Raw genomic sequence first — 14,101 nt, forward strand, 5'->3', positions numbered from 1 at the left:
TCGCCAAAACTGGGCGTTTTTCACAAGAAAAGTCCCATTGCAGTGTGTACGCTTTTGCCGTTTTGTCACCAAAAGGCAGTTTTTGGTGACAAAACTTTCCATTGTAGACAAACCCTTAGTGTATGCAAATGGTAAAGAGTATCAGAGGGGTAGCCGAGTTAGTCTGTAGCCACAAAAACAACGAGGAGTCTGGTGGCACCTTAAAGACTAACGGATTTATTTGGGCATAAGCTTTCATGGGTAAAAAACCCCACTTTTTTAACCCATGAAAGTTTATGCCCAAATAAATGGTAAAGAATTGCCCGTCAGGGCATCCAGGGTGGGGTATACAGTATCTGAGGTTTCTGGGTGAGGGTCAAGGCAGCATTAGTTAAGTCTTTAAGGAAACTCCCAGGAAATTAAATCTGTCCTTTTGTTGTGAACCACACCTGGCAAAACAGTTACATGAATAAGAAAAACAGACAGAGACAACATACAGATATGCATATTAACTTAATGGGACTGGGAGTTATTTGTATCCTGTAGCTGTAGAATAGGGCCATATGCGCTTGGGTTTCAGCTGCTATTAACTTTTTTATTAGATGCTATTTCTTTGCATCTTGCCACTAACACTGAAAAGGTGGAAATAAGTGGGAGAGAAACCACTTTCTTCCTTACTTGGGCACTTCTCAAGATGCATCTGCATCTCTGCTGTGATTTCTGCACCTGCAATCTGCACCCTCAGGAGTTTAATCTTCATATCATAAACTGAGGGGAATGTTTGGGTCTTGGCTTTTAAATGTTGGAGACAATGTCTCTGGATCTTCAAAGCACAGTTCCACAGATGCATCCTCTGTATCCCTATGCAGTGGGGTGTAGGACTGGGAAGGAGTGGGTCGGGTCAGTGGATCATCAACTACTAAGAAATAGTGATTATTTAGTGAGTTATATAGTTCCCCTTCACGGGTTTGAACATGCTTTACAGAATATACAAACTAAATAGATACCTTGCCCACTTCCAACATGCAGCCAGTTCTGGAGAATTGCAGAATGGTTTCAGTATCCCTACAGACCAGCTTTACATTACAAGAAGCCCAGAAGAATACCAAATCCCATTAATGTGACAGCTTTAGGCAGAAGGTAATTATCCAAACTAGAATTAAACCAGGCTCTTTGTAAGTTCGAGGGTATCTTTAATCATTCCAAATGGTTACAATTAGAGTTACGTGAAATTTTTCAGCCAGAACATTTTTCACCAAAAAATACAAATTAGACTTGAAAGAAACATTTTGTAAATTTGTGCTGAATTTGCTGAATTGTTTTGGTAAAAAATAAAAATTACTTTTTTTTTCCTATATTAAATGTTCTGATTTTTCCATTTGAAACTAACTTTTGTTTCAAATTTTACTCCATTTTCATAACTTTAAAAAATAGGTTAATAAGAAAGCTCAGACATTGCGGGCCTACATGAAAAGATTTCTTTTTCCAGAATGGCCAGGGCACTGAAAAATCAGTTATTCACCCAACTCTAGTCAGGACCTCTGTTTTGCATTTCCTCTGAAAGAGGGCATTGGGTTCAGTACTGACACAGATAAAAGAGTACCATGTACTCTCACTCACATCACTTCCTGTAGAAGCTGAAATAGTTTACCTTAGAAATAAAATTACATTAAAAAATCCTATGTTAAAAATTGTATGTTGCAAAATCAATTCTATATTAGACGGCAAGCGACATTAGCGTTATCAGGTCACTCATTGACTGAGATATAATATATCTCTCTACATCATCTTTGGTGCCAAGAAGTACTATTGCCAGTCACTCAAATGTCAATACTTCTAATAATCAAATCCCACACCTCCACAGCCTGTCTTTGTCACCCATCTGTACCCCTCTCCTGCAGCAACCTCCTTGGTTCATAAGAAATTGTCAGCCTCCACTCTCTCAGGCAAAAGTCAGGTCTCTTCTAATGGGTGTGTGCAGTAGCAGGGCTAATAGGAGGGGCAAGGGAGGTAGCCTCACCCCCAATGGCCATTATGGGTATGTGTGTGTGTGTTGGGGTGCCTTTTCATACACATTATGCAACTGAGGAAGGGAGGTGTACAACATGAATTTTCACACAGGGCTGGTAGCATGCCTGTCTCATACTCACTTGGAAGAGGTGGCTCCTGTTCTGTGGGGCTGAGCCACCTTCCTGGTCTGGGTGATGTAACATGGTGTGCAGGGTTATGTGGAACTGTGACCCTGTATGTTGGGTCACAATGCCAAGAGCAGAAAGCTGAGTCCAGCCCAGACAGAAGCCATAGCTTCCAAGTGAGCGGGGGGCATGCGTGCTATCCAGTCTTAGAATCATAGAATATTAGGGTTGGAAGAGACTTCAGGATTCATCTAGTTCAACCCCCTGCTCATGGGCAGGAACAATCCCCAACTAAATCATCCCAGCCAGGGCTTTGTCAAGCTGGGCCTTAAAAATCTCAAAGGAAGGAGATTCTACCACCTCCCTAGGTAACCCATTCCATGCTTCACCACCCTCCTAGTGAAATAGTGTTTCCTAATATCCAAACTAAACCTCCCCCACTGCAACTTGAGACCATTACTCTTTGTTCTGTCATCTGCCACCACTGAGAACACCTAACTCCATTCTCTTTGGACCTTGGGACTCCACCCTCCTTGCACCCTAGGACTTCCCCTCTGCACTAAGCTGTGATTAGGGTTGGAGTGCTGGGATGGAGGATGCTGCTGCAAGTGGTTGGTGCCCGGACACCTCTCCTCACAGAGGTGACACTTGCTCTGTGATTTTGTTTAATCTCTTGTCCCTGGGAAGCTGCACAATTCATCTCAGGACAGAAGCATCAAATTTTGGTAAGACTTTAAAAAAGATTTTAATAAGAAAAAACAGAAATTCAAGCTGGAAAAATTACATGAATAAAAAAGCAGGAAAATTCTACACAGTTTGATCAATGGAAAATTATACAGAGAAAATTTGGCAACGTTTTCCTAGATGCGCTTGTATTTCCTGCAACTTTAGAAGTCTCTCTGTGATGGGATGTTAGATGGGGTGGGATCTGAGTTACTACAGAAAATTCTTTCCTGGGTATCTGGCTGGTGAGTCTTGCCCACATGCTCAGGGTTTAGCTGATCTCCATATTTGGGGTCGGGAAGGAATTTTCCTCAATGGCAGATTGGCAGAGGCCCTGGGGGTTTTTCGCCTTTCTCTGCAGCGTGGGGCACGGTCACTTGCTGGAGGATTCTCTGCACCTTGAAGTCTTTAAACCACGAGTTGAGGACTTCAATAGCTCAGACATAGGTCAGGGGTGTGTTACAGGAATGAGTGGGTGAGATTCTGTGGCCTGCGTTGTGCAGGAGGTCAGACTAGATGATCATAATGGTCCTTTCTGACCTTAAAGTCTATGAGTCTATAAGTTGGGGTGGGTCACAACCTCAACATGGGTCAGCAATGCAATGCTGTTGCAAAAAAAAGCAAATGCAATTTCAGGTTGCATTAATAAAGGCATAGTATGCGAATCATGGGAGATGATAGCAACGCTCTATTTGGTGCTAGTAGAACCTTAGCTGGAGTAGTATGTACAGTTTTGGTTACCAGTGTACAGAAAGGATGTAGAGAAACTGGAAAGGATCCAGAGGCGAGTGACAAAGATGATCAAAGTGATGGAACACAAGCCATATGAGCAAAGCCTGAAGGAACCAGGTATGTTTAGTTTGGAAAAGAGAAGCTTTAGGGGGTACATGATAATGATCTTCAAATACTTGAAAGACTGCCCAAAAAGAGATGGAGAAACATTGCTCTCTTGCAACAGAGGGCAGGACAAGAATGGGACAGGACAGACAGGACAACTACAGCAGAGCAGAATTAGATTAAATCTCATGAAAAGTTTCCTAACTGTAAGAACAGCAGGACAATTGAACAGACTGCCTGGGAGGTTGTGGAATCTTCTTAACCAGAGGTTTCCAAGAGGAGGCTGGGTAGCCACCTGTCCTGGATAGTTAGACAAAACAAACCCTACATCTTGGTAGGGGGTTCAACTAGATGACATATGTGGTCCCTTTTAAGCCTATGTTCTGTGATTCCATGATTTTAAATCATATGATTTTCAGCCAATTTCCTGATTTGCGGGACCTGATTCATGATTTTTGAACACTTGGTTTGGCAGAGCTGGAAAGTCTGGTTACCATGCTACAGGAATATACATCAAAAGAATTGTGTGACCAGCAAGGAGACACTCCATAGCCATACTCAGGGTTCTTCTCATTTTATGGCTTCTCTGTTAGTCACCATCCACCTATAAAGCTTTCAAAGAACAGACCTGAGCAGAGAACTCCAGCATCTTCACCATGCCCACAGTTATGCTGACCCCATCCTCTGGAGGAACAGTCCCGAAGATAGGATTCGCTTCCAGAGCAACCCACATCATCCAGCCAGATCTGCCCTGATCCTTGCCCATAATAAGCTGAGTCATGTGCTTTGATAGCACGTCCACATCCCAGTTCTTCACAAACAACATTGGCGTCTGATATGTCCCAGGAATCATCACAGACTGTTCCCCAGGCTCCATTGTAATGAATCTCCACTCTCCCAGAGCATTGATCTGCCCCATTCACCAGTCTGATCTGTTTGCTTCCTGCAGGGAAAAAAAATCCAACTTTTTATAGCATATTCCTATGTTCTTCTGACTAATTGGAATGAATTCAAGTCAGCGGGGCCCAATGTTGCTCACCCCTGTCCACTAAAAGAATCAGCTGAAGAAATCTCAGCCCACTGGCAATAATATTGGCCAATTCATGAATGACAGGAGAGGTCCCAGAAGACTGGGGAATGGTTAAGTGCCCATCTTTAAAAAGGGGGAAAAGAAGGAGCCAGGGAACTATAGACAGGTGAGCCTGAGCTCGATACCTTCGAAACTACTTGATTAATGTATAAAACATTAAATTTGTGAATAACTGGAGGATGAAGGGGTGATCACTAGCACCCAGAATAGATTTACTATGAACAAATCAGCTTAATTTCCTTCTTTGACAGGGTAACTCATTTGGGCATAGGGGGAATATAGTGGACATAATATATCTGGACTTCGGCAAGGTTTTTTACATAGTCCCACATGACATTCTGAGAAGTAAGCTGGAGAAATGCGGGCTTGGCAGAACTACTATTAAGTTGATACATAACTTGTTAAACCACTGCAAACGAACGGTAACTTTTAATAGAATGATGTCAGATTGGAGGGGGTCTCAAGTAAGCCTCCACAGGGATCTGTTCTGAGTATGATGTCATTTAACACCTTTATGGATGTAGGACTAGAGAGTATACTAATCAAATTTGCAGATGATACAAAGCTAGAGGGGTTTACCAACATTTTGAGATTTGAGCAATAATTCAAAAGGATCTTGGTAAATTATAGAATTGAGCTAAAGACAACAACACAAAATTCAACAAATAGAAATGTAAGGTGCTAAAGTTAGGGAACAAAATTCAAAAGCATAAATACAGAATGGGGGAAAATCGGCTTGGCAGCAGCACTGCTGAGAAGGATCTGGGAGTTGTGATGGATTGCAGCCTCAACATAATCAACAATGCAATGCTGTTGGGAAAAAAGGAAATGCAATTTTAGGTTGCTGTGATGAAGCAGAGAAACTGCCAAACTGCGGAGCAGGTGTTAGAGAGCCCTTGGGCCCAGCTAGACCCACTGTGCTATACCTGCAGTCAATGCAAGGCCTGGAGCAGCATGAGAGAAGAAAGCCTGGCTTAGTTTGGGCTAACTGGTGAAGAAGCAGGAGCTAGCTGTCTCCCTACCTGAAGGGAAAAAGCACTAGCTGGCCAGCCTGGGCAGCCATCTGGGGAGTAAGCACTGTCTCCCAAACAAAGGTAAACTGTGAAGGAGGTGAGTCTCCAGCACCTCAGGTAACTGAGTGAGCAGACCACAGAGACACTGTGTGGTTCACTCTTACCAAATTGCTTCTGTCTGGGACCTAAGAGGGAGTCCTACATAAAACAAGCCGCCCAGCAAAATGGACTAGAGGGTCCATACCTCAAACTGAACGGAGTGGTAGGAAGTAGCCCAGGGCAGTGGATTCTGACTCCCAGCTGGGTTGGCCCCCACCTTCCCCCCTCCATTCAGAGATTCAGCAGCAGTTGGTCCAGCAGATGGTCAGGATACTATGGCCACACACTCCAGTGGAGCCCCCACTGTGACTGCCACCCCATCAGGCTTACCAAGATGGGGCCCAATGATGATCCCGAGGCCTTTCTTGAAACCTTTAAACCGATGATCACAGTAGCCCCCTGCCCTGAGACCAGTGGTCTGTGGTGCCTGGCCCACAAGTAATAGAAGTAGCACAGGTGGCGTATTGTGCATTAGACCCTGGTGAGTCCAAAATTATATTTATATCAAGGCAGCCATTTTCAATGCCTTGGACATCTCAGAAGAGATGTTCTGGTTACGCTTCCCTGGGGAGCAGTACCCACCAGGAGCAAGACCCTGCCCGGTCACCATGGCCGGGGCGCTGGGTGAAATTCCATTTAGGAGCCAGTAGCTTCCCAGACCATCTCTTCTGCCTGTGGCCCCGCCCATACTCCATCCCTGCTCTGCCCCAAGCCCCACGGCCTGCTCCCGTCCCAGTCTCCCTCCTCTCTTCCCTCCCCCTCCCTGCTCCCCTCCTGCTCACCATATGTGCGTACCCTTCCAGCCAAACCCCTGAACCCAGGCAAATGATATTTGAAAATAACCCTCCACTTTTCTGCAATTTCCTTCTAAAGAAAATGGAGCATGTTTTGCACTGTGTGCCAGAGGGTGTGTGTGAAGACTGGACATGCAGAAGGTACCTAATTAAAAGCAGTAAACTTGGGAATAAAAAATGGCAGTCATAGGTTTTTTTGATATATCCTGACATGCATGCAGCCTACAAAAAGGCCTTTCAAGTGCCCGACCCCTCTCCTTGATCCTGGGGAACATATAAAGGCAAGCAACAGTTAAAGCTGATTGAGAAAGCTCTGCCCTTTCTTCACAAAGAAACAAGGTGTCAGGCCTCATCCTCAGCTGGCATTTGCACCCTGACAAGAAGAAAATGGCTGGAATCAGACTGCAAAAGCTGCCACCTCGTTTTCACTTCTTCACACAACCAAGCTGGAGCCTTCCTGTGTCTATTGTTTTAACAGCAGTAAGCACCTCGGCAATGAATAAGAACTGCCAAAGGACATGAATCCTGGCAGTAAAATAAAGGCTGGCTGCTACTTTAACAACAACACCCACTCAGCTCACAGAACTAAGGAGGCAAAAAGTCCCACTGAGGCAGTGTGGTGGTGCCAGCTCTATGCATCAGACCAGCAGACCCTATATCCCCGGGCTGAAGGAACCAAATCCCCAGCCCCATTCTCATGAGAAACTGGCCAACAGTCAAATCCCATCCACTGAAAAGAGTTGAGTTTTACCCTACCAATGCCTTCCTTCCTCTCCTCCCCACCACCACATCCCTCCTCCCTCGGCCTCCCTTTCTTCTCTCAGTACCCCTCTCCCCTGAGCTGAGTGCTCCCCCACCCCACCCACTGCAGAAGTTAAACAAGAAACCTAATTGCCCCGGTCCACTGCTTACCTTTGGGCATGCTCTGAGGGGCTCTGTCCCAGGGCAAGGGGGCTGGGGATCCATTCCTCCTGGCCATTTATTGCTCAGCCTCAGCTGCCCAGTCCTGCTTAGCTGGCCCTGAGGACTGGACAGCATAGGGTGTCTGGTGCCACAAGTGATCCAGCCCTCCCTGGAGCACACTGACTGACAGCACACAGAGCATAAGGCTGGCTGGCCTGCCTGCGTCTTTGCCTAGCCCTCCCGCCTCCTACTTTGAAAAGTGACAATGGGGGCAGGCCCGGTGGGGTCCTGCTTCTGCCCCTTTCTGTGGAGTTGTATAGAAGGAGTCATGGTCCCATTCAGTCCCACACTGAAATTCTCCAGTGATCCAGGAGGAGGGCCTACTGCATGAAAAAAGCATAAAGGTTTTGGAATTGTAAAAAGCACTTTGCAAAATTGTAGCACTTTTAAGCACTTTCCATCTGATAACCGCAAAGCACCTAACCGAAACCAATGAAATTACACAAACTCCTGTGAGGCAGGCAAGTATTATTATTATCCCTGGTTTTGGATGGAGAAACTGAGGCAGAGGCTAATTAAGTCCCCTATCCGCTGCCTTTTTACATTAGTGGAAAGACTCCCCTTGAGATCAAGCCTTAAATGATGGGTCCAGTGCCACACTGGAAGTCTGGGATGGGGGCGGGGGAGGGCATTAATAAAATCCCAGATCTTCACACTTCTACCTCTGCTTTCAACACCAAGCCAAAGCTGATGCTGGAGCAACTCAGGTAGGACAAGTGAGGGAGGAGGAAGGCAGGTGGAAATGGAGAGCAGTGAGGGCGGTTGCAAGGGGAGCACAGAGGCAGGGGTGAAAGTAACTTAAATTTCTTACAGGTACTGTCCTATCACAACCCCCCTGGAGGGGGCTCAGGGCAGGGGTGTGGGGAGCTGCCTGGCTGCCAGATCCCCCGGGCTGGCCGGGGCAGAGGGGACCATGATGTCTGGCCGTCCCAGCACTGGGGCTGGAGCCTGGGGGCGCTATGGCTCTGCTGCCCAGGGGCTGTGGGTGCTGGCTCAAGCCCACCACCCCAGCGGCCATCCACTGCTGGGGCTGGCGGCCAAAGGGGGGTGGTGGTTTGGGCTCCTGTGGGGAATGGCAGAGGGGGAGGGGTGGGCCAGCCATGCCCAGCACCAGGACAGGAATTTTACTGGTCAGCCGGCAGCGTCTAGAGCCCTGCCCCCAGCCAGCCACTCTCTTACTGGTGCACCGCACCGGGGCGCACCGACCTACTTTCACCTTTGCACAGAGGAGAGGACGAGGAGAGCAGTGGATGGGGGGACAAGTTGGGGGTGGGAAGGAAATCCACCTAGCGAGTGGGAGGGAGCCGAGGGCTGGCTGAGTGAATGGGGAGAAGGGGACTGCAATGAGTGAGTGGCAGGGGGCCAAACATGAACAGGAAGAGGAGAGGAAGAAGAACCCAGGGAGCAGGTGGACAGGGAGGGGGGTGAGGAGGAAACCCATGCAGGAAGTGGCGGGGAGGAGAGGCTGGGTGGGGAGATGGGAGAAGAATTGTAGCAAGCGTTGCAGGGCAAGGGGAGGACAGGAGGTGCAAACAGCAACTGGGTGCATGAGTGGGGGGGGGACCCACTGACCAGGCACTAGCAAGGGGAGGGAGGGAGACTGAGCAGAGAGGGGACTGTGGTGACCATGCAGAGCAGCTGGATGGGAGAAACCCCCATCACCACTCCAGGCACTAGCAAGAGGGGGAGGGGGAGGGAGGCTGAGCAGGGAGAGCAGGACTAGGGTGGGGGAGAGGGCAAGGGGAGGAGGACCCCAGTGAGCAGCAGCTGGGCTGGGGGAATGAGGCAGGAGAGGAGGAAACCCCACACAGAGCAATCGGGGGGAAGCTGAGCAAAGATAGGGGGACTCCCTGGCTGTGGCTGGGGATGCCAGGAGGAAACCCATTTAGCTGACCCAAGGAGCAGGATGGGATCAGGGGCCAGCAGCTGGGAAAGCATACCTGACTTGAAATTTGAGCTTGCTTGTCCATTCAGGGGCAGCTGAGGAGACTATCTGCTACTCAGCCTTCCCAGCCACCCTGAGAACCTGCATGAACCATAAACAAACATCCGAAGTGTGGAAGGCAGGGAGGGGAAGAAGCGGGGCCATCAGGGTCCCAGCATTTGGCTGCACATCTGCGACACCTGTGTGGGAAGGCAATGCCTTTGCTTGCCTTTGATATGGGCCCCCCTTGCGGTCACCCAGAAGTTACAGGATGCATGCTGGAGGTAGCTCAAACCCAAAACAAGGATGGGAACTCAGGTAGCCAAGCTGCTCCTACTTGAGCAGTTCACCCAGATACTGCCCACTTGGAGAAAAGAGAGGGTGTTATGGCACCTAGAGATCATCTAGAGATCATAGCAGACATCATTCGGCTCACTGAAAATTACCTGGCTGCCAAAACCCCTATAAATGATCCTGCAACATTGGTCTGGGGGGACTTAAAGCCACACACAACCACAGGAGGGAGCAGCCCAGGGAAACCAGGATCTTGAGGCACTCAAATCTGGGGGTTTTGCGGGAGCCTGAACTCAGGGGATTCCTAGGGGATGGGACCCCTCAAATACATGGATGTGGAGCCAGTCACCACAGCCAAGACCAAGACCAGTATTTCACTTATGACTGTCCCGGGCACTGGTTCCGAGATTGCCCCTCCATGGAGTGCAGTTTTGGGAAGATCTGGACACTAGGGGGACAAGCTTGACAGGGCAGACCTGCAAAGTTGGCCAGCCCTGTACAAGTGAATGGATAGAAATTGTGGGGCTTGTTGACTAAGGGTGTGGCCAGACCCTTGTCCAAACCTTGGTGATTCCTAATCCTGGACCAACTTGTGGCTTCATCCTGCTACAATGTGTCGATGGGGATGTGAACCTTATCCACACATTTAAGTGACTCCAACAGTAGAGGAACACAGAGTCCCTGTTGGTTGGCACTGCACCTGTGGTAAATGAGGAGGCAGGTAGCACCCTTTTATGGACACCCAGCCAGTTAGCTATAAAAATTCTTCTTAGTATTTGTTCTCTTCTTGCCTTATCTGTAAAGGGTGAAGAAGTCTCACTGAAATGCTTAGGTAAGAGGAAGTGAGTTGGCACCTGGCCAAAAGAGCCAACAGGAAGACTAGCAACTTTCAAATTGGAAAAAAATCTGCCCCTCTGTCGGCTGGTCTTTTGTCTTTTGTCTGAAAGAACCAAGCTAGCAGGTTTGCTGTAAGAAGCTCGGGACCAGGTATGGAAATTTCCCAGCATCCATACCTAGAATAATTTATGTGGAACTACATAGATGTAAGTAGGGCAGGAAATGTTTAGACAGATGCGAACAAGTTTATATCTTTATTTTGGCTTGTGAATTCCTCTGTGCTGAACACAGGTACTTCTGTTCTTTTGTAATGGTTAAGCTGAACCCCAGTGGAGCAATTCCTGGTGTTTAATCCTTCCAGTTGCTTTTTAACATCAAGCAGCAGCCCTGATTTTCCAGATGTGTTTTCTTTTTCTTTCTTTCTTTCTTTCTTTCTTTCTTTAAATACAAATAATCTTTTTAAGAATATGATTTCATTCCTGTGTCTTAGAAAGAAGAGGGGGTCTGTGCACAGGTTATTCTTTTAGCTACTAAGAGGAACAAAGGATTCCAGGGTCAGCTGGTGGCAACAGCTAGTTTCTTTGCTCTTTTCTTTTCTCTGCTCTTCTCTGGAGGGGGGGTGAAAGAGCTTGGGGGTACCCCAGGAAGGAATTCCCAAGTGAACCTTCCTGGGCTCTCAAAAGGGTTTTGCATTTAGGTGGCGGCAGCAATACTCCAAGGCCAGGAATCTGTAAACTTGGGAGTTTAATATAAGCCTGGAGTGGCAAAGTATTTTAAGGACTTTGTGGGACCCCCTCCTTCTGTGCTCAAAGTGCCAGAGAGGGGAATCAGTCTTGACAGCACCAATATTTGCCTACCCTGCTATTGTTGGCTGAGGCTGGAACTGTTTTGGGGAGTTGCTAAAGGAGCCTGTAAGACCCTTCAGACTGCGGGATCTCCCTGCCTCCAACCACAGTCCTGCTGAGACCCCAACCCTTGCAGTTGAGTGGGCATTCCATGTATCTGGGCCAACCCAGCAAAACAGGGCCCTGTCACAGCATCAGGAGGATGCCCCTCCATTACCTAAGTCTGATATTCTGACCCAGTTCTCCAACTTTGTAGAGGAACAATGGGCAGACAACATGCTGAGCTAAGCATACACTCAAGTGGCAGTGGTAAATGGGGAGACCATCAAGCCCCATGAAGCAGGACTGTATACACACTTTGAAATTCAGGGCAAACACTTATACTACATTGAAAAGGACCAGCAGACTGGGGAAGTTTGGAATCAGCTTCTGGTACCCAACTCTACTGGAGGGAGGTGATGCAACTCACCCATGCCATACCCTTCGCAGGACACCTAGGGCGGGAGAAGATGTTAGCCCAGATCTAGCCTGGAGTCTACTAAGATGTTCCAGATTTCTGTGCCTCATGCCTGTAGTGTCAGCCTACAGCTCCTTAGCCCACAGAGAGCCTCTCCCTCCTGCTAGTAGGTATGCCATTCGGCTGGATTGGAATGGACAGAGTCAACTCCCTGGAGAACAGTGCATCAGGCTACTAGTTCATTTTAGTTACAGTAGACTATGCAACTAGGTATCCTGAAGCAGTACCATTACATTCTATGAATGCCAAAACGGAGGCCACTGCACTCATGAAAATCTTTGCTTGGGTTGGGATGCCATGGGAGATCTCAACAGATCAGGGAATGAACTTTATGCCCCAGATGATCAAGCAACTGTGCTGACTGCTGAAAATCAAGGTTCTCAAGACATCTGTTCACCACCCCCAAACAGATGTCCTGGTGGAAAGATTCAACAGAACACTAAAGAGGATGCCCTGGAAGTTTGTCCTTACAGATGGATATATGACACTGAGATCAGTTACTCCCTCCTCCCCTGTTCTCCAGGCAAGAAGTCCCTCAGTCCTCCACTGGCTTCTCAGCATTTGAGCTGTTATATGGGAGGCAACCCCACTGGATTGTAAAACTCATTCGAGAAATGTGGAAAGAACAGCTATCTCAGGCCAATAACATAGTACAAAACATCCTGGACCTATTGGAGAAGCTCAGTGCCCAGGGCTCATTTGACAGGGAGAACCACCTACACACCCAGAGCACACAGGAAGCAGGGCTCACCTCTGCAAATTGCAACCCAATAATTGGGTTCTTCTGTTATTACCCACTGCCGTTACCCAAATTAAAACTCCTAGCCTGCTTGCAAGGGACCTATAAAGTGGTGTGAAGAGTAGGGCTAGTAAACTACAAAATTTGAGAACTGAAAAAAGTGAAAGGTACACCAAATCTACCATATAAATCTTTAAATACCTTGTAAAGCCCAATAGCTTACCAATATTAGAATCAGGCCCTCAGTTTGGCAAGACCTCAGAGCCAGCAATGGTCAAGACTGGAAAAAATCTCACCCAGACCAGAGACCCCAGACTCAACAGGTGATCAATGTCTTTCCTTTTGTATTTTCTACTCAACCTAGACAGACCCATAACCCATAACATTCAGATGAAACTGGGGCTTAAAGTCAGAGAAAATCCTCAACCTCTTCCCCAGGAGTTGAGGGGAACCATGAAGCGAGAACCCCAATCAATGCTAGAACTAGGAGTAATTGGGGAATCATTCAGAGACTGGAAACGCCCTGTAGTATTGATCCCCAAGCCTGATTGGACCACCTGGTTTAGTAATGACTTCCAAAAGGTTAACACAGTCTCAAAATTTGATGTGTAATTGATGCCTTGCATTGACAAACTGCTTGACAGGCTAGGGGAAACAGAATACATCATCACCTGGATCTGAAGAAGAAATGTTGGCACACCCCTATCACAGCAGAATCCAGGGAAAAGACAGCTTTCTCCACTTCCTTTGATCCAGCCTTCCCCGCCCCGCCCCCAATCAGGGGTTGACATACACAGGGCCCTCAGCGGGGAGGAGTGTAGAGGGCGGACCTGGGTCCCCCACCCCCCGAGCCTTAAAGACTTAAGTTGCTCAACCAATCAGGGGGAAGAGAGCCAGGCACTCCAACAACTAGGCACATGGCCCTCCAAGCCACCTGTTACAATTCCATTAACAGAGGCACCACATGCAAATCACAGGGGGTGACCGTGATGCTCTAGTTGGTGCTGGTAGGGCCTCAGTCAGAGCACTGTGTACAGTTATGGTCACCAGTGTATAGAAAGGATGTAGAGAAACTGGAAAGGAGCCAGAGGTGAGTGACAAACATGATCAAAGGGATGAAGTAGCCGTATGAGCAAAGGCTGAAGAAACTGGGTATGTTTAGTTTGGAAAAGAGGAGATTAAGGGGACACATGACAATGATCTTCAAATACTTGAAAGGCTGCCATAAAAAAGATGAAGAAACATCATTCTCTCTTCCCATAGAGGCAGGACAAGAGGCAGTGGGTGCAAACTGCAGCACAGCAAATTTAGA

The 14,101-nt window shown here is 47.6% G+C and overlaps 1 protein-coding gene and 1 long non-coding RNA gene across 2 annotated transcripts in view; both read left to right on the top strand.

The window, feature by feature from the left end:
* The window catches only part of LOC119854956 (class I histocompatibility antigen, F10 alpha chain-like), a 404,018-nt gene that overhangs the window by 286,393 nt on the left and 103,524 nt on the right, over positions 1 to 14,101 (top strand). The window lies entirely within an intron of this gene.
* The window catches only part of LOC122460082, a 40,772-nt gene that overhangs the window by 9,454 nt on the left and 17,217 nt on the right, over positions 1 to 14,101 (top strand). The window contains exons 3-4 of the long non-coding RNA XR_006281155.1: positions 154 to 157; positions 189 to 192. This is a non-coding gene — a long non-coding RNA (uncharacterized LOC122460082). The remainder of the gene's footprint in view (positions 1 to 153; positions 158 to 188; positions 193 to 14,101) is intronic.

This window comes from Dermochelys coriacea, chromosome 4 (assembly GCF_009764565.3).
Source record: "Dermochelys coriacea isolate rDerCor1 chromosome 4, rDerCor1.pri.v4, whole genome shotgun sequence".
In the NCBI taxonomy this organism is placed as follows: domain Eukaryota; kingdom Metazoa; phylum Chordata; order Testudines; family Dermochelyidae; genus Dermochelys; species Dermochelys coriacea.